The sequence below is a fragment of the Gossypium hirsutum genome, chromosome A09 (genome assembly GCF_007990345.1).
Source record: "Gossypium hirsutum isolate 1008001.06 chromosome A09, Gossypium_hirsutum_v2.1, whole genome shotgun sequence".
NCBI lineage: Eukaryota > Viridiplantae > Streptophyta > Magnoliopsida > Malvales > Malvaceae > Gossypium > Gossypium hirsutum.
Window position 1 is genome coordinate 6,621,634 of NC_053432.1, and position 19,424 is coordinate 6,641,057.

At 32.4% G+C, this 19,424-nt stretch overlaps 2 long non-coding RNA genes across 2 annotated transcripts; both read right to left on the minus strand.

Annotated features, from left to right (window-relative positions):
* Nucleotides 1-9,602: 9,602 nt before the first annotated feature.
* LOC107892356 (uncharacterized) lies at nt 9,603-12,963 on the minus strand. Its single transcript, XR_001682594.2, has 2 exons — nt 10,237-12,963; nt 9,603-10,082 (listed from the first exon to the last, which is right to left on the minus strand). It is a non-coding gene; the product is annotated as an uncharacterized lncRNA (long non-coding RNA).
* A 2,409-nt stretch (nt 12,964-15,372) lies between these two features.
* Nucleotides 15,373-16,366, minus strand: LOC121206508 (uncharacterized). Its single transcript, XR_005901544.1, has 2 exons — nt 15,984-16,366; nt 15,373-15,716 (listed from the first exon to the last, which is right to left on the minus strand). It is a non-coding gene; the product is annotated as an uncharacterized lncRNA (long non-coding RNA).
* Between the last annotated feature and the right edge of the window lie 3,058 nt (nt 16,367-19,424).

Sequence of the window (19,424 nt, forward strand, 5' to 3'; positions counted from 1 at the left end):
GAAGGAGGATTAATAATGCAAGATTCAGAGGAGATACCCAAAGGAGTGAGAAACTATTGTGAGTTCCACACTGAAAAGGGTCATGAGATCCAAGAGTGCACTAAGTTAAGGACTTTAGTGCAAAATCTGACGGATAAAAAATAATTGAAGTTTTTTTAAGATGTCTAGGGCTTGGAAGAAGAAGATGTTTGTGCCTCAGAAGAAGGATTGATGGAGAATATCTACAAATTCAACCATCCGGTGGTGATTATTTTACGGTCGAGAAATAATAAAGTAGGAACACAAACTACACTGAGAGTCATTATTCAAAAACCCGTGGCTTTTCCCTATAAAGACAGCAAAAGGGTTTTATGGAACTATAAATTGTAACGTGATAATCCCAGGAGAAGAGAACTCAGTTATCACTTCAGAAGAGGGCCAAGATATTGGTTTCTACACACACAGTGGGAGGCGCTATGACCCTGCAAATACAAGAACTAAGCCCGTTAAAGGAAAAACCCTAGCAGTTGAACACAAGAAAGAAAAGATGGCTAGACTTGAATCACTATTTAATAAGCCGGTAATTGAGAATGAGGTTAAGGAGTTTCTAAAATTATTGAAGCATAGCGAGTATAGTGTTGTAGAACAGCTACACAAACAACCAGTTCACATATCAGTACTAGCCTTACTTTTGAGCTTAGAGACACATCGTAACACATTGATGAAGGTGTTAAATGAAACTTATGTCGCTGATGATATCTCTGTGAACAAGATAGACTGTCTGGTTAACAATCTGAGTGCCGAAAATTTCATCTTTTTCAATGACAATGAAATATCGCCAGAGGGCATGGGATCTACGAAGGCTCTACACATTACTACCCGCTGCAAAAGATATATGTTTCCAGGGGTGTTAATTGACAATGGATCTACACTGAACGTCTTACCTTTATCCATACTGAATAGATTGTTAGTGGATAACTTTCACATGAAGACGTGTCAAAATATAGTGAGCGCGTCCGATGGTATAAAAAGAAAGGTAATGGGAAGGATTGAAATACCCCTCTTAATTGGCCCAAACACATATAAGGTAGACTTTTTGGTGATGGATATTAAGCCCTCTTATAACTGTTTGTTGGGTAGACCTTGGATTCACTCGGCTGAGGCAGTGCCGTCATCACTACACCAAAAACTGAAGTTGGTAACGGAGGGTTGACTAGTTATGATAAACACTGAAGAGGATATCATTGCATCCGTAACTAGTGACGCACCATACATAGGAGTGGCTAATGAGACAATAGAATTTTCTTTTCGATAACTGGAATTTGTTAATTCAACTTTTATTGTTGAAGGGAACAAAATCCCAATACCAAGAATATCTAAGACCACGAAGATGGGTCTGCAGTTGACGGTTGGAAAAGGAGCCTTATCTGGAAGAGGACTCAAAAATACCTTCAAGGGAAATTTGATGCACCAATGATGATGGAAAAACGAAACCACTTTAGCTTAGGATACAAGCCAGATGCGAGGCAAAAGAAGAGAGAGTTGGAAAAGAAACAAGAAAGAAAAAGAGCGCGAATGAGTAGAGGAGAGGTCAAATAGGAACCGATGACCTTTCCTCATATATCTAAAGCGTTCGTGTTAGGAGAAATTATTTATCCTGAATGAAAGACGTCAAGAAAAAAAACTGCAGAAAAAATGTTAGGAAATCTGAGCATCAATGCTCTATCCAAAGAAAGAATTGGGGAAAACTTGTCAAGCATTTGTCCTTATATCCCTGGAAGTGTTCTAAATAATTCGACTGCAAAAGAGATCCCTGTAATTTTTAGAACTAATTCAGAGTAATGTTCAAAACACATTTATTGCTTTAAGCTTAGGAGCAATAAGAATCATTTTGTGAAAAATGCATATGTCCATTATTTTTATTTCAATAAAATGCATCTTTGTGTCTTATTTTGGAAAATATTCTCTTATTTTTTCCATTTCATTTATACTTATACCACACAGATAATTATTCTCAGATTCATTTATTCTTTGGGTCTTCCTTTATTCATACAACAGGTCTCCATATATCAATGACACAAGTGACACTGCTGCTGACTCAGAGTCTCCTTTTGAGCAGGATATGTATATAGAGGAACCTTAGGACTTTGAAAATGATCGAGATTGTAACCTATCTCCTGATTTGTTAAAGATGGTAGAACAAGATGAGAAATAAATCCTATTGCACAAAGAGTTAGTAGAAATTGTGAGTTTATGAGACAAACAAGAAAAGAAAGAGGTGAAGATCGGAGCTTGCATCACTGCAGGGATGAAGCAAGACCTCATTCAGTTACTCCAAGAATTCAAAGATGTCCTTGCATGGTTGTATTAGGACGTGCCTGGTCTAAGTACTGATATCATGGTGCACCAACTTCCTATAAGGGAAGAATGCAAGCCAATTCAACAGAAACTCCGAAGGATGAAGCCCATATAAAAGAAAAGGTCAAGAAGTAATTTGACGCTAGTTTCCTACAAGTTGTTAAATACTTGGAGTGGATAGCCAATATAGTCCTCGTCCTTGAGAAATATGGGAAAGTACAGGTGTGTGTAGACTACAGTGATTTAAACAAAGCCAGTCCGAAGGACAATTTTCCGTTGCCTCACATTGACACCTTAGTAGACAACACGACAGATTATTCATTATTTTCCTTCATGGGTGGCTTATCTGGATACGACCAAATAAAAATACATCCTGAAGACATGAAAAGACCACATTCGTAACCATGTGGGGAACATTTTGCTATAAAGTGATGTCATTCAGACTGAAAAATACGATAGCGACGTATCAAAGAGCCGTGGTAATTTTGTTTCATGATATGATATAGAAAGAAATCGATGTTTATGGCGACGATATGATTGCAAAATCCTGAATAAAAAAAGAGCATGTATAAATCCTGAGGAAATTGTTCTTGAGGTAGAGAAAATTCCAACTAAAGCTCAATCCAGCAAAATGTACCTTCGGGGCTAAGTCAAGAAAATTGCTAGGATTAGTAGTCAGTGAAAATGGGATCGAGATCGACCCAGACAAAGTTAAAGCTATATAGGATTTGCCTTTACTGTGCACTCAAAAAGAGGTTCGGGGTTTCTTAGGGAGATTAAATTATATTACCCGGTTCATTTCACAACTGACCGAGAAATGCGACCCCATATTCCGTCTCCTTAAGAAACACAATCTAGGTATATAAGATGATGAGTGCCAGAAAACTTTTGATAAGGTCAAACATTACTTGTCCAATGCCCCAGTGCTAATGTCACCTAGTCTAAATAAGACACTGATATTGTACTTAGCAGTATTTGGGAATTCTATGGGATAATGCTAGGCCAACATTATGAGTCAGGAATGAAAGAAAGAGCGATATACTATCTCAGTAAAAAGCTCATTAAATATGAGACAAGATACTCGCCGATTGAAAAGTTGTGTTGTGCTTTAATCTGGACAACTCGAAGGTTGAAGCAGTACATGTTGTACCACACAACTTGGCTTATCTAAAAAATGAACCCTCTAAATTACATGATGGAGTCGACTGCTCTAAATGGAAGGATAGCCCAATGGAAAATTCTGCTTTTCGAATTTGATATAATTTATGTGAACTAGAAGACAGTAAAATGGGGTGCAATAGCAAATTTTCTAGCCAGTAGAGCTCTAGAAGATTATGAGCTTTTGAACTTTGATCTTCTAAACGAAGATCTGATGTATGTTGCGACCACTGAAGAAGATGCTCAAGAATGACATCATTGGAAACTAAATTTTAATGGAGCTTTAAACGCTATGGGTAACTGAATCAGGACAGTCCTGGTATCCCCAAACGGATACCATTATCCATTTACTAGTAAAATTGGATTTTGATTGCATAAACAATATGGCAGAATACGAAGCATGTATCATGGGTATCCGTACAGCCATAGAATGCAAGATCAAGGTACTAGAGGTATATGGGGATTCTGCACTAGTAATTTATCAACTCAAAGGTGAATGGGAGATGAGAGACCCCAAGTTGACCAATTATCAAAGACTGGTCATTGAATTAATTAAGGAGTTTGATGACATCACCTTTTGCTACCTCTCGTGAGATAAAAATCAGATGGCTGACGCCCTGGCTACTTTAGTTCCCATGGTTAAAGTGAACAGACAAGAGAATGTAAAACCTATCCATATGAGTATCTATGAGGATCCAGCTCATTGTTACAACATCGAGGAAGAAGAAAAGGATGATCACCCTTGGTACCACAATATACTGTGATATGTGAAGAATAGTGAATAACCTGATTAAGCAACCGAGAATGATAAAAGGATGTTGAGAAAACTGGCCAATGACTATGTCTTAGATAGAGAGATCTTATACACAAGAATAAATGATCAGGTACTAATGAGATGTGTAGACATTGTTGAGGCTAAGAAAATTTTGGAAGAAGTCCATGAGGGCGTTTGCGGAACGCATGCTAATGGTTTTACAATGGGCAGGCAAATCATGAGATTCAGATATTATTGGTCCATCATGGAAAGAGATTGTATCAATTATACCAAGAGATGTCATAAATGCCAAATTTATGGAGATAAAATTCATGTGCCTTCTTCACCTCTTCATGTTATGACTTCTCCATAGTATTTCCCTATGTGGGGCATAGATGTCATTGGGTCGATCTCGCTAAAAGCTTCTAATGGGCATCGTTTTATCTTTGTGGTCATTGGTTACTTTACCAAGTGGGTAGAAGTAGCTTCTTACGCCAATGTCACGAAGTTGGTAGTCAGTAAATTTTTGAAAAAAGAGATCATATGTTGGTATGGGATGTCAGATAAGATTATATCTGACAACGCATTGAATTTGAACAACAGCACGATATCAAAAGTCTGCAGTCAGTTTATGATCAAACACCACAAAACCCAAAAATAAATTGTGCAATGGAGGTAGCCAATAAGAACATTAAGAAGATCATGGGAGAAAATGACAGAGACTTATAAAGATTGGCATGAGAAGTTACCATTTGTCATCTATGCTTATCGAACGTCTGTTAGAACCTCCACTGGGGCAATGCCTTTCTCATTAATTTATGGAATGAAAGCGGTTTTATCCATTGAAGTCGTGATTCCTTCTCTCCGAATTTTGTCAAAATTAAAGTTAGATGAAGCATAATGAATCCAATCTCGATATGATCAGTTGAACTTGATTGAAAAGAAGAAGTTGAAAGCTATCTTTCATGGTTAGATGTATAAAAAATGAATTATGTGAGCTTATGACAAAAAGGTTTGCCTTAGGGAATTCCATGAGGGAGACCTAGTATTGGAAAAGATCTTGCCTATACAAAAGGACTTCAGAGGGAAATGGATACCGAATTGGGAAAGACCTTATATGGTAAATAAGGCCTTTTCTGGAGGAGCGTTGATTCTAGCCGAGATGGATAGCAAAAACCTACTTAATCCAGTGAATTCAGATTCAATCAAGAAATACTTCACCTAAAAAAAAGATAGGCCAAGGCGAAAACCTGTAAAGGGTGCCTTGAGACGAAAGGGGTTTTGAGTTGAAAACCCAGGAAAGAGAAACTTAGATTTAAATCAAAGATTGAACATGCGGTAGCTGCGTCCTCTCAAAAGAAGAAATGTTGCATCTTGGGGCATTAACAAAGTACTCTAGATCTCCTAAGCACATATCAAGCTCAAAATGGTTCTAGAGAAGTTTATGCAGAGAAGCTTATATTGCGATATTTGGGGCTCCTATTTTCACCTTACTCATTTTGCATTTTAGAAATGTTTGCTATTTTGATTAATCCATTCATTTCAAGCTTTGCTCTCAATAAATTTCAATCTTGTCCATTGTTACAATTTTTTAAGCATTTTTACATTGAAATAACGATTAACGGATTAACAATATTTAAGTGAAAGGATTTCTACATATTGTTCTGAAAGGTTTTCTAAAAAGTACAAGGACTTGAAACAAGGCCACTAGTTAGAACTAACCAAATCTAAGGGTTGGAAATATTTGGAAACGAATAATGTAAATTGTGATTACTTTTTCAGATTTTCTGTCAAAGGTACCAGATTTGAACAAGAATGCAGGATAACACGTCAGTGATGGAACCTTGACAAACAACGAGCCGTGCCAACCTAAGTACTAAAAAGTAGACCATTATCAAAAGATGACATTCTACAATCATGCAAATATCATTCATATACATCTAGTTAGGAGCATTAGATTTATTTTGATCATAACATCCTAATCGCTTGGCATATCAGTGAAACCACAAATCCTATACCCTTAAAGTTGTAATGGGTCGAATTGAAGTCACCATAGCAAATCTTATCTTCCTGAAGTTGCAGTGGAGTAGATTGAAGTTACCATGGCGAATCTTATCTCCCTGAAGTTGCAGTGGAAAAGGTTAAAGCTACAAAACTTATCTCCCTGAAGTTGTAGTGGAGCAGATTGAAGATAGCGAATCTTATTTTCCTAAAGTTGCAGTAGAACAGATTAAAGCTACAAGTTACAAATCTAATCTCCCTGAAGTTGCAGTGGAGCAGATTAAAGTGACAAATCTTATACCTCTAAAGTTATAGTGGGTCGGATTAAATCTACCATAACGAGTCTTATTTCCTTGAAGTTGCAGTGGAACTGATTAAAGCTACAAGTCACAAATCTTATCTCCCTGAAGTTGCAGTGGAGTAGATTGAAGCTACAAATCTTATCCCCCTGAAGTTGCAGTGGAGCAGATTGAAGCTACAGATCTTATCTCCCTAAAGTTGCAGTGGAGAAGATTGAAGATGACAAATCTTATCTCTCTAAAGTTGCAATGAAGCAGATTGAAGCGACAAATCCTATACCTCTGAAGTTGCAGTGGGTAAGAATGAAAAGCGCCAAATAGGTCGAGATTCGGCAGGACCAGACAGAATTAGTCCTCCTTAAGGTCTTTGCTCCATTCTTGTTACACGACAATGAGCAAATGGAGGCAGTTGTAGAGGCTTAATTTAGCCTGGGCCCAAACAGAAACCAAAAATAATAAAAATAAAAATAAAAATTTACAAACCCAATTACAAAGTCCAAAATACAACAGTCCATTTACGGAAAACATAAGCCCAAATGGCCCAAAAAATAAAAAAAAACCTAAAGGCCCAGTGGCCTAACGACCTAAATTATTTTTCGAAAAAGTCTGAAACACTAGGGTTTCTACACGCCGCCACCTCCTCTTCGCCATGTCAGCACAAATAACGCTCGAGGTCTGCCACCATGTCGCCAAAACAGTAGAAGAGTGCCTCTTCCCATCGCCACCACTGTCACATATAAAATAGCGGAACACAAGGACAGAAATGACGTAGAAATAGGAAAATAAGAACAGTAGAAAAATAGTGAAAAACACCAGTGTATAATCGACTATAAAAGCCATCAACAGCATGTAATTTTTTTTACGAAAAAAGAAAAAAAGAAAAAAAGTAATAAAAAAAACAAAACAAAAATTTCAAAGGTGATTCTCTTCATTTTTTATGTTATCTTTTAGAAAAAAAAGCATAAAACATAAAATAAAAATAAAAAAACTCACCGAGTCGTTTCGGATTCCATTGCTACGAGTGGACGTGGACAACGTCCTTGATTATGGACGGCTCCCTTCGGTGAAACGGCGAAGAAACCGATAGGACTTCTCGGATTTTCCTATTTTTTCGTCGAGCTTTGAGGAACACCGACCCTAGATCTTTGCTCTAAGAGTCGAAAGGCCAAAAAAGGGGACTTTTTGCGTTTTCAGGCACTAGGAACGGCGGAGCTCTTCGTGGGATTCGCCAGACCTCAAAGGCCGAATTGAAAAAATTGAGAGAAAAAAGATGGTTTTCAAATTTCTTTTTTTTTAAACAGTAGGCAAAATGTTTTTTAACAGAATTTTTTTTTATTTATATAGGCTGGGTTAAACGACACCGTTTTGGTCGGCGTTCATAAGCCCTAAAACGACGCCGTTTTGGAGACCAACTCGAAATCCGACCCATCTATTCCCCTAGATCCGCGTGTTTTCGCATGGATGGGATAATTTCTATTCCGGTCCTTCCACTTTTCCCGTTATTTTTAATGTGATCCTATTTCATTTTGTAGTCTTTTTTTATTTTTACCATTTTATTTCGTCCTTGTGCAAATTAGTCCCTAAGCTTATTGTTGACTCTCCAGGGGAAGGACACGTGTGCCGGTGATGGGGGAATTATTCGTTGTGTCCCTATACTTTTTGTTTCATTTCAATTTAGTCATTTACATTATGCTTTTTTTATTTATACCTTAAATTTCATCATGTTTTCAATTTAGTCCCCTTTAGTCATTTGCAATAACGTCAGTTGTGACATGGGTGTACTTGTTGGGATAATTTCACTCTAAGTCCTTACACTTTATATTTTATTTTTAGTTTAATCCTTCATTTTAGGATTCTTCATAATTTAATCTTTAAATTTCGTTATAAATTTTAATTTAGTCCTTTATTCATTTAACTTCAACCTTTTACAAACTATTTATTTATTTATTACTTATTTTTTTACATATTTAAAAATAAAGTTGTTTACATTTTTTATTTGTACATTTTTCGCTCATTTATTATTATTGTTGTTATTATTTTATTTTTATCTTATTTTTGCTATTATATCATTTCTTCTATTATTCTCACACTATTTATATTTACACTCGTCATTAAGCATATTTCATTTTCATTTTTTTTATTTTAAGTTAGCTTATTTATTTTATTATTATTATGATGTGATTATTAATCTTATTATTATTATTGCATTATTACTATAATATTCCTTTATTTACCTATTATTTATCATTTTACCTACATAGTCATTTTAAATTATTTCATTATCGCTATGTCATACATTAGGTTTAAGCATTTATCCAGTTGTGTATTATGCCTGAATAAGTTAAATGCACATCATTTTAAATGTTACGTTTGCTTTTGCGCGATGCATAAAAATGAAAAAATTTTAAATCGAGGCAATGTTCATTATTTTTGGAATTAGAAGAGTCATATTCTTAACTTACGGAATATGATTTTTTTTTAAAAAACCGTAATAGTCGAATATCTATTTCAAAAAAAAAAACGAGATTTAAGTAACAATCAAATGATATTTATTCTTGATTTCGAAGGTTTGAGGCATTGCGTCCTAACTTACGAAATTTGATCCTTTCGTTTCGATTAACTTGAAATAAACACTTTTCGTGAAAATTAATCTAGGTAAGTAATGCCTTTTTGTGATCATGTTTTAAACTCTCTTCAAATTTTCAATTCTAGACACTAAGACGACAAGTAATCAATTAAGTACTAATTTTGAGTGTCATGAGAGTGTTAATCCTTCTTCGTGCTCTACCAACTCCCGAACCTATTTCTTAGATTTTGTAGACCAAAAATTATGATTTTATTAAATCAAACCTTTTATTAAAACGATAAAATTACGAGGTGATTCGATCACACCTTAAAGTATTAGTGGCGACTCCTATTTTCGGTCAATTTCAAAAAGATTTCGACAATATATACAAAATAAAATAAGAGTGATTAATTTTAACATAGGAATGAAAAGAGATTATTAACCCTAAAGGGAAATAAGTAGTCACATTACGATAACAGTAAGCTAATTGAAGCATGAGAAGTTTTGCATTCAAATTTATTGATTCTAAGTTTAGTGGCATGAATCAAAGTAGAACATTGCATTTTTGGACTATCTTCAAATGTTAACCCTTTAATCTCTATACATTCTTGGAGCATGCTATGATAAAACCCTAAAAACAAAACCAAGAGAAGTCTCATGCAATAAAAGTAATTATCGTTTTATGTTGACAATTTTTCTGCCATATCATCTTTGTATAACACATCTTTAGAAACTCAAGAACTCGAAATTCAATCACTTATAACGTTGATTTCCAAGGTTGACAGGCCTGTTACAAGAGAGCAAAGAACATATATATATATATGTGTGTGTGTGTGTTATCAGTTACTACCTTTTCCTTATTTTTGCTAGAAAGTTTCACCACTTATCCCCCTGGTCATTGATGTTGACAATTCCTTTTGCATTCCCACGCAGAAGGTTTGTTTGGGGCTATGATTTTCCCATCAATCTGTAGCACAATTCATATGCAAAGTTTTCACAAAACTAATTAAAAACAGCTTCTAAATCATACAAAAGACATCATTGTTATATATCCTTAGTTTCATACAATACTATCGCTAAATATATAATTGAATTTAGGACGAAGAGAAACGTAGAATTACATTGAAACTAATATCATTGAGTTGAAAGTAAAGGGTTGCGGTAGAGAGGTCATTCCTTGAGGTACAATAACAGTTGGTGACGAAGCTGAAGAACCACAAGCAAGCATAAACCCTTAAATATTATTCATATTATACACACTTAAATAGGTTGGTTTCTAAAAGCTTCTAACACGCCATAAAACAAAGCATATCAGTAGGCATACAACACCAGTCCTAACCAATGTCTGCTTCAAACATCACAAAATTAGAAGCATACAGAGCAAACACAATCAACCTTAAAACGAAAAAAACGAAAAAAACGAAAACCTTAGAATCATCATTCAGTCCAATCTCCGATAGATCCAAAGTTAATGGCATCAGATCTATTGTCGCCATAACCATCAATCTTCCACTGATAATAAGATTCAGTCAATACAGTGTATTGAATCAACTCACTATTTTCCGCCACTAATGATAAAAATCCACCCCCAATAATTGAAATAGCACTAATAAAATCAACAGTAAAATAAAAAAATAAAGAGAGAAGCAAAGATAATAAAGAAGCACGCAGCAGACGGTGAATGTATTTCCGTCAGAATCTGGTCATCGCCGTCGGCCTCATATGGGTACCTTTTGTTTTTCACTAATATCACAATAATTGAACTCTATCATCAATCGATAGTTTCATCCATGTTTTATTGTGATATTTGTGAAAAAAAGAAGGTAAGAAAATGATTTCCTTGTTCAATCTTGTTTAATTCAAACTCCACCCTCACCATCACCCTTGCCTTTTTGCACATTCGGCCATACCCTCTGATGCCCTAATTTTTCCTCTAAAGAATTTATAGGCACCCAAGCCCAGATCTACATGCCATTCTTTGTTACTGTCCAATCTAGTAAATAAATAAGCTTAATAACTGAGATTAAATAAATGGTTAAAATTTGTTATAGATCCTTATCCTCTTTATAAATTTAAAATTTAATCTCTATGCTTTAATTTTCAAGATTTTAGTCCCTTATTTTTTAAATTTCAAAATTCATATTCAATACCTTTTTTTGTGACATTTTAAAATAAAAAGATACTCATTTAACAACAATGCAATTAAAAAAAATTGCAATTATACTTTTCTTCAAACAATTATGAATTGAAAAATTATGATTTATTATTCTATACATTGGACTAAAAGAACTACACAAACGAATCTAAAATGATGTTATTTTTATTTAATACGTAATAAAATATTTTGGAAATAATTTTAAAAATAAGAAAGGAATTTTAAAAAATGGGTTTTTTTTATTAAAAAAATTAAAAATTAAAAATTCTGCTGATTCAAGCAAGCAACTTGTAGCATCTTCTGGGAGCCCTTGTACCAGAATCGATGTTTTTGACCTAAATCCTTTAAGGGATGGTGGCTTGCGAGTGGTTATGCTCAAATCTACAGATGTTGATTCAACTTGCAAGGCTAACAAGGAAGGCATATACTTGTGCAATCTCCTCGACACTGGACAGGCCTCAAGGGTCTTGAAATTGGAACGAAAATAACTATATGCTGTTCTAACAAGCAGAGTCATTTTTCAAAGAATGAAAAACTATATGCTGAGTCCATTACTATCCAATTTGTGTTGGGATTTATGTTTCTTGCTCTTATTTGGAAATTTGATTTCTTACCTTTCATGGATTTGAGCATTGCCATACGGAGCTATGAAACCATTATGACCATTTCCAAAGAGGAATCTCTTATGCCTAACTTATGGAAGCTCAAGAAGATATTTGCCACTAGCATGGTCCTCAATACCTACCTTGCTTGCATGACTGTTGTTTTCTTCTGGGCTGCTAACGGTTCCGACTTCTTTTCTGACAAGTTTGGGGTCACCGGAGTGTTAGGGGAGTGGCCAATATGTTTCCTGAAAATGCTAATTGGGAGCCACAGCAGCAGGGCTGTGTGCAAATTTTCCCTACTTGAGGACAATAATCTTTTCTGGGAGACAGTATTTGTTATGAACAAAATTAAAATTAAAGAAATAAAGTAAATGGTAAACGATGCGTTTAGGAGTTTAGAGCATTATTGTAAAACGGCACGTGTTGATCAGTTAAAACAGTGTGTATAGGGATGGTCTAATGAAACTGCATTTTAAGGGGACTCACAGTCTGAGCTGTAAGAAGGGCCAACTAACTGTTCAGTCTGTTATTCCTTCCTCTCGATTCTCTCTTCTTCTTCTTCTTCTTCCTTTCTTTTCTATCAAAATTTCTCTTTTAGTAACAAATCCGCCCTCCCCCCCCCCCCCGGAATTGAAATAGCACTAATAAAATCAACAGTAAAAAAAGAGAGAGGCAAAGATAATAAAGCAGTACGCAGCACACGGTGAGTGTATATCCGACAGAATCTGGTCATGGCCGTCGGCCTCATATCAATACCTTTTGTTCCTCACTAATATCACAATAATAGAACTCTATCATCGATACAAGAAGCAGCTTTGGGCATCGATAGTTTCATCCATGTTTTATTGTGATATTTGTGAAGAAAAGAAGGTAAGAATATCAAACTCCACCCTCACCCTCGCCTTTTTGCATATTCGGCTATACACTCTGATGCCCTACTTTTTCCCCTAAAGAATTTATAGGCACCCAAGCCCAGATCCACATGCCATTTTGTTATATTATTGTCCAATCTAGTAAATAAATAAGGTTAGTGACTGAGATCAAATAAATGGTTAAAATTTACCACTTTTCATAAATTTAAAATTTAATTTTTATATTTTTATTTTTAAGAGTTTAATTTTTTACTTTTCAAATATTAAAATTCATGTTCAATTATTAATATGATTACCTTTTTTTGATATGATAGTTTAAAATAAAAAAATATTCATTTAATAGCAATACAATTTTAAAAAAAATATTATAATAAATTTAAATTTAGTAAAATAACCTTAATAATTTTAAGAACTGAAACTGAATTTTGACATTTAAAAAATAAAAAAATTAATTTCTTAAAATAAAAATACAGTTACATATATATTTTAACCTAAAATCATTTTTGTTCTAGTTTACATCTTCAAAAATAAAAAGATTGTATAATTTTAGATTTTAGTTTTGTAGAGGCCCAAATTTACCCGGGGCCCAACAAACAAAAATTTTTTTAACAGTCCAATTACATCAGCCCAAATAAAAACTAAATAGACCTAAACCCAACTAAGCTCACTACCCAAACCAACCCTATAGCCCACAACCTAAACATCCCATTAGCTGAGCAAAAAACCCTAGTCCCATGTGCGTCGTACCCCTCCACTAGCCACGCCTGTAGCACGCCACCGTCCCATCGCCTGCACCTCCAAAGATCTGCAAACACGCAACAAAAAGAAAGCAAGACATACGCAAATGGCAACATAAACAGTAGCAAATAATAGCAAAGACCAAGTGTAATATTAGGCTATTAAAAGCCTCGAAAAATCGTTGTAAAATGGGGGGGATTTTGAAAAAAAAAATCAGAAAATTGTGAATGTAAAATCATCATTTTCAAACATATATTTGAATACAAAAAAAAAACAGCAAGTATTGAAGAAAAAAAAACAGATTCGAACACGTTAAGGTCTCATTTCTTTTTCCTTTTTATTTTTAATTTTCGACTACACATACAAACGTATTTTCTCTATTTTTTTCTTTCAAAAACAGTATATTTATATATAAACATAGCAAAATAAAAAAATAAAAAAATTTACCTTTTTTATTTCCGACCACCGTGTACGGTGGTCGACGGCGGCGGAGCCACGACGGCCGGTGGTCAATTCGATGACCGGAAATCGCAAAGGGGGAGAGGGAATGAGAGAGTTCTCTCATATTTTTTTTTGGAGAATGCTGAAATGAAATTTTAAAAAAAAATTTGAGGCTTTTATAACATGTATAAAACAGCTTCGTTTTGGCTTAGTGCCTACTGACACAAAACAACGTCGTTTTGGAGTAAAACGGGTCGACCCGACCCGCTCCAATTAGGATCCGCGTGTTTTTGTTGAAACGGGATATTTTCACACTAGCCCCTTCCGCTTTCATGGCCGGTTACGATTTAGTCCCATTTCCTTTTTTAATTTTGCCCCTGTAATTTTATTTTTATTTTATTTTGGCCCCCTGCCGAACGATGTGTTTATAAGGCCTGGGATAATCTTGCGCATTCCATTTTAGTCCTTAAGGCTATTTTAATTATTTAATTATTTATATTTTAACCCTTTTATTATTTATTTATTTATTTCAATTTGCCTTCTTAATTTTATTTAAGTTATAATTGAGCCCTCTTATTTTAATTCATTTATTTATCAATTTATCTATTTACATGTTTAGTTATATATTATTCCTTTTTATTTTATTATTCATTCATTTTCCTATTTATATACTGTTGAATCACTCATTTTACTATTATTTAAGATTTTAAATTTCATTTTAATTTCAGTTTACCTTTTTAATTCTATTTAAGTTTCAATTCTGTACTTTGATTATTTATGTTCATTTTCTTTATATTTTTTTATTGTTTATTATCCTTTTAAATACCTAGGTTTAATATTATTTATATTCTTTTACTTTTAAAATACTTAACATTACTGTTATGTATTTTTTTTTTGTACAAAATTTCATCATCTGTCATTATTCTTATTTTTTTCTCGTTGCTTATTTATTTCTTTACTTATTTTTATACCTTCATATTTTATTTATTTTTCTTCATCACGCATGTTCCATTTTTATTTTAATCATTTATTATTACTATTACTTTTATTATTATTACTGTTTCTATTATTGTTTTTCTATTACTATTTATGTTATTGTTGGCACTATTCTTTATTTTATTATTATTATTATTATTTATTATTATTTTATCATTACTTTCTATTATTGTTATTATTAATATACTATTATTATTCTTATTAACGTATTATTATTATTATTATTTTCTACTTTATTATTATATTATTACTATTGCTATCATCATCTTATTAAACTAATTAATTTTATATTGATTTTGTCACATTATATATTTTCTTTTTGTATTTATTTACATTATTATTGCTATTACTATTACTATTATTATTTTTTTTGAGCAACATATATTTTATATTATTATCAATTTTAAATATTTTACATATGTTATTTCTTTTAAACTATTATACGTAATATTTATTTTAAAATTTTTATATACATCTTTGTATTTTAAATTATTATGTATATATACATGTTGGACCTAATTTTTTGCCCGGCCCAAAACCTGTTAAAACCCAAAATACAATCCCCAAACCAAAAAACCAAACAGACCAGTTTTAAGCCCAAAATACAAAAAATAGACTAAACCTTAGCCCAAGTTTTTAGCCCAATAACTTAATTTCTTTTTCCAGCAAAAGGAAAACCTTCAGGCAAGCTGCTGCTTGTGCCCACGCCCAGCGCACCTCCCCCGCACATCGCTCGCCTCCATTGAGCCGTACGCTCCACTACTAGCCCACATCAGAGACGTGCTTAATCGAACCTACAAATACGAAAATCAGTAGTAAAAAAAAAGGTTATAAAAACCTTCAAAAACAATGTAAAAAGGGATTTTTTTTTGGATAAAATAGAGAATACACACAAAAGAGGAATCAATAAAAAAATCAAACTCAAAGTTCTAAAGGTTACTTTACTTCTTCTTTGGGTCATTTTTTTTTGCTTTATATTTACGTTTCTTTTTTTCTTTCTTATTTATTTATTGGGTTTTATGCAAATATATTTGAAACAAGAATTAAAGAGAAGGTTTTACCTGGGTCTTAGTGATTTAGAACCCGAATGCCTGCGAAATGTGAAGATTCAGGCAGGGGATTTCGTCCACGGCTATAACAGTGGCCTTCTTTCTTACCGAATTTGGCGTTTGTGTAGAGAGCTTTCACTCTGTTTATAAAAATGAATAAGGAGGGTGATGCTTTAAATTTTTGAGTGTTTTAAAAGTTTTTTTTGCTTTAAATTTTTGGGTGTTCTAAAAGTTTTTTTTTAAGGTTAAAATAAAAGGAAACAAATAAGTTTCAGTGGGTAAGGAAACAAAACAGCATTGGAGAATGGAATTAGTGCACTTTTTGGCCTGGATCCACGCGCATTGTACCTTTCAATGGGTAATTTGCGCAATCAAGCCCCTCCTTTGCGCTAGTCTTTAATCGGGTCATGTTAAGTTTCTTAAATTATTTAAATTTATCCCTGTAACCTGCGCACTATTTCAATTTGGCCCTCCCCTTTTAGTGCAGTATTTTAAGATTTAGGGCATTTTCAATTCTAGACCTCGAACATTTATACGCATTTAATTTTAGCCCAAAATTTTGTTTTAATAATTTATTTTACTTATAAATTGTCCCTTGGATTTTTGTTTTTTCCTCTCAATTAAATTTCAGTTTTTTTAGAATAATCATGTTTCAACATATTATATTGATTTCATACTTTTGTGATTATTTTTTTCTATGTGCGTACCTGTTTATATGAAATATCTTTATATATTATTATTACTACTATATGTATTACTTATATTAAGTTGTTCCTGTGTATATATTACTTTGCATATTATTTACTTTTAATCTTCTATGCATATTATTTTTTTGAAATTTCATTTATGCCACATATTTTTTTCTTCCTTATTTTTTATTTTGACACAATTCAAGCTTTCATTCAAATTATTTACTTTATAATATTTATTTTAAAAATTCATTTGTACATTACTATTTGATATATTATTTTCCCCCCTATTTATTTTTTTAAATTCTTATATTTATTACCCTTTAAAATTTTCTTATAGTTTATGTAGTTATATTTCCAAAAAAATTTTCCTATTATTTATTTTATTTTAGAAAAACTTGTTATATTTTATTTGGGTGATTTATTTGAAACTTCTTTTAAAATTAGTTTCTTATGCATTGACCCTTGGATATAAATGGTGGTATTTTTATAGTATATGATGTGCTGTTATTGCATGTATTCTAAGTTGTTCTTTTGCATTTCCTTATTATCTTAGATTATTCATGAGATATTATTGCCACATGTTTTATTACTTATGTTATCAAGTTTTTTTTATAAAAATACATTTCATTTATTTATTACATTTCATTTGAAATTTTTAAATGAAGCAATGTTCGGTATTTAAAGAATTCGAAGAATCGTGCCCTAACGTACTGGGTTTTGCTTTCTTTGTTTGTCTTGAATATTCGAATATCCTCTTACCAGTTCACTCTAAAAAAATTTTCAAAATAAAGGCAATGTTCAGAATTTAAAGAATTCGAAGAATCGTGCCCTAACGTACTGGGTTTCGCTTTCTTTGTTTGTCTTGAATATTCGAATATTCTCTTAAGGCTAAAACGCACGTTTTAAAGGCAAGCTCACAATTGAGGGTCAAAAATGTTGTATCCTAACGTACTAGATGTAATGTTTTACCTTGAGGTGAGATGGTCTTTAATACACATTTAACTTACCTAAATGTTTTAAAAGCCAATAAAAGGAGGATCGCATTTTGAACTCTGTCCAAATCTTTAATTTTCGACGTTAAGACACTAAATAATCAATCAAGTACCAATTTTGGGCGTGTCGAGGGTGCTAATCCTTCCTCGTACGTAACTGACTCCCGAACCGATTTTCTATTTTCGCAGACCAAAATCGTCGTTTTGAAAATTTTATTTATTTATTAAAAACGACCGTGTTTTGAGGTGATCCAATCACACCCTATTAAAAATGATTGGTGGCGACTCCCAACTTTTCGTTTTCAAAAGTCGATTTCCCGTTTTCAAAAAAATGGTTTCGACAGCTTGGCGACTCCACTGGGGATCAATAAGAGAGTCGAACTGTAAATTGATTATTTTTTGTCTTCTTGTCGAAATTTAGAAATTCGATTTTTTTAAAAATATATGATCCTCACTTTGCATTTTCTGTGTCCTTATTAAGTTTATTTTTTCGTTGAATTTCTTTATATACTCTCGCATCATATTGCATGACCGTTGTGGTCACACCTTTTAAGTGGGAGTGAGAAACTATGCTTTCATGAGGTTTTCACCTCCGCATGGGCTAGGGGATCGCTTCCGGAGTACATCCGTACTTATGTCTTCGTGAGGTTTTCACCTCCGCACGGGCATAAGGAAATGTATTCCCCTGAACCAAACTTTCTATTATTGTTATTATTAATATACTATTATTATTCTTATTAACGTATTATTTTTATTATTATTATTTTCTACTTTATTATTATATTATTACTATTGCTATCATCATCTTATTAAACTAATTAATTTTATATTGATTTTGTCACATTATATATTTTCTTTTTGTATTTATTTACATTATTATTGTTATTTCTATTATTATTATTATTATTATTTTTAGCAATATATATTTTATATTATTATCAATTTTAAATATTTTACATATGTTATTTCTTTTAAACTATTATACGTATTATTTATTTTGAAATTTTTATATACATCTTTGTATTTTAAATTATTATGTATATATACATATATATTATTTATCTTAAATTTCTTATATGTTATTTAGTTATATCGTTTTATATGATAATTGTGTTAAATTCTTTTTATTATTTATTATATATCTTTCTACTACTATTAATTTTAAAATTTCATATGTTATTTATATCAAACTTTTGTACATATCTTCTATATGTTAATTATTCTAAATTATTTTTTTACGATATTATTTATTCTAAACTTTTATATGCAATTTAAAATCATTTTTTAATTATTATTTTAAGTTATTCTATTTATATTATTTTGTTATCTTTTATATTAATGATTTTAAATTGATTGATATCATTTACTTTAAATTATTGTCCATAGTGTCTTTTCAAGCTTGTTTTTTTCTACATATTATTCGTCTAGAATTGTCTTATTGCTTATTTTTGATTGTTCGTTTTATTCAGTACATTTCACTTTATTTATTAATATTTAAATAATGTATGTTGAGTGATTATTGTCATTGTGTGTGCTATAATTCGTTCACTTATTTTCATACTATTGTCACTCATTTGTATCGTATTTTATCCATATATATTGTTCCATGTTTTTAATTTCGCCTTTCATTCGTAATTGTCGCATTGTAATTTTCAATTTATTGATCCGAAATTCATGATTCTATTTCATTCCAAGTCAAATTAATGTATTTTGGGTTGACTTTATAAAACAAAAACGATGTTTGATGTTTAGAAATTCGAGGAATCGTG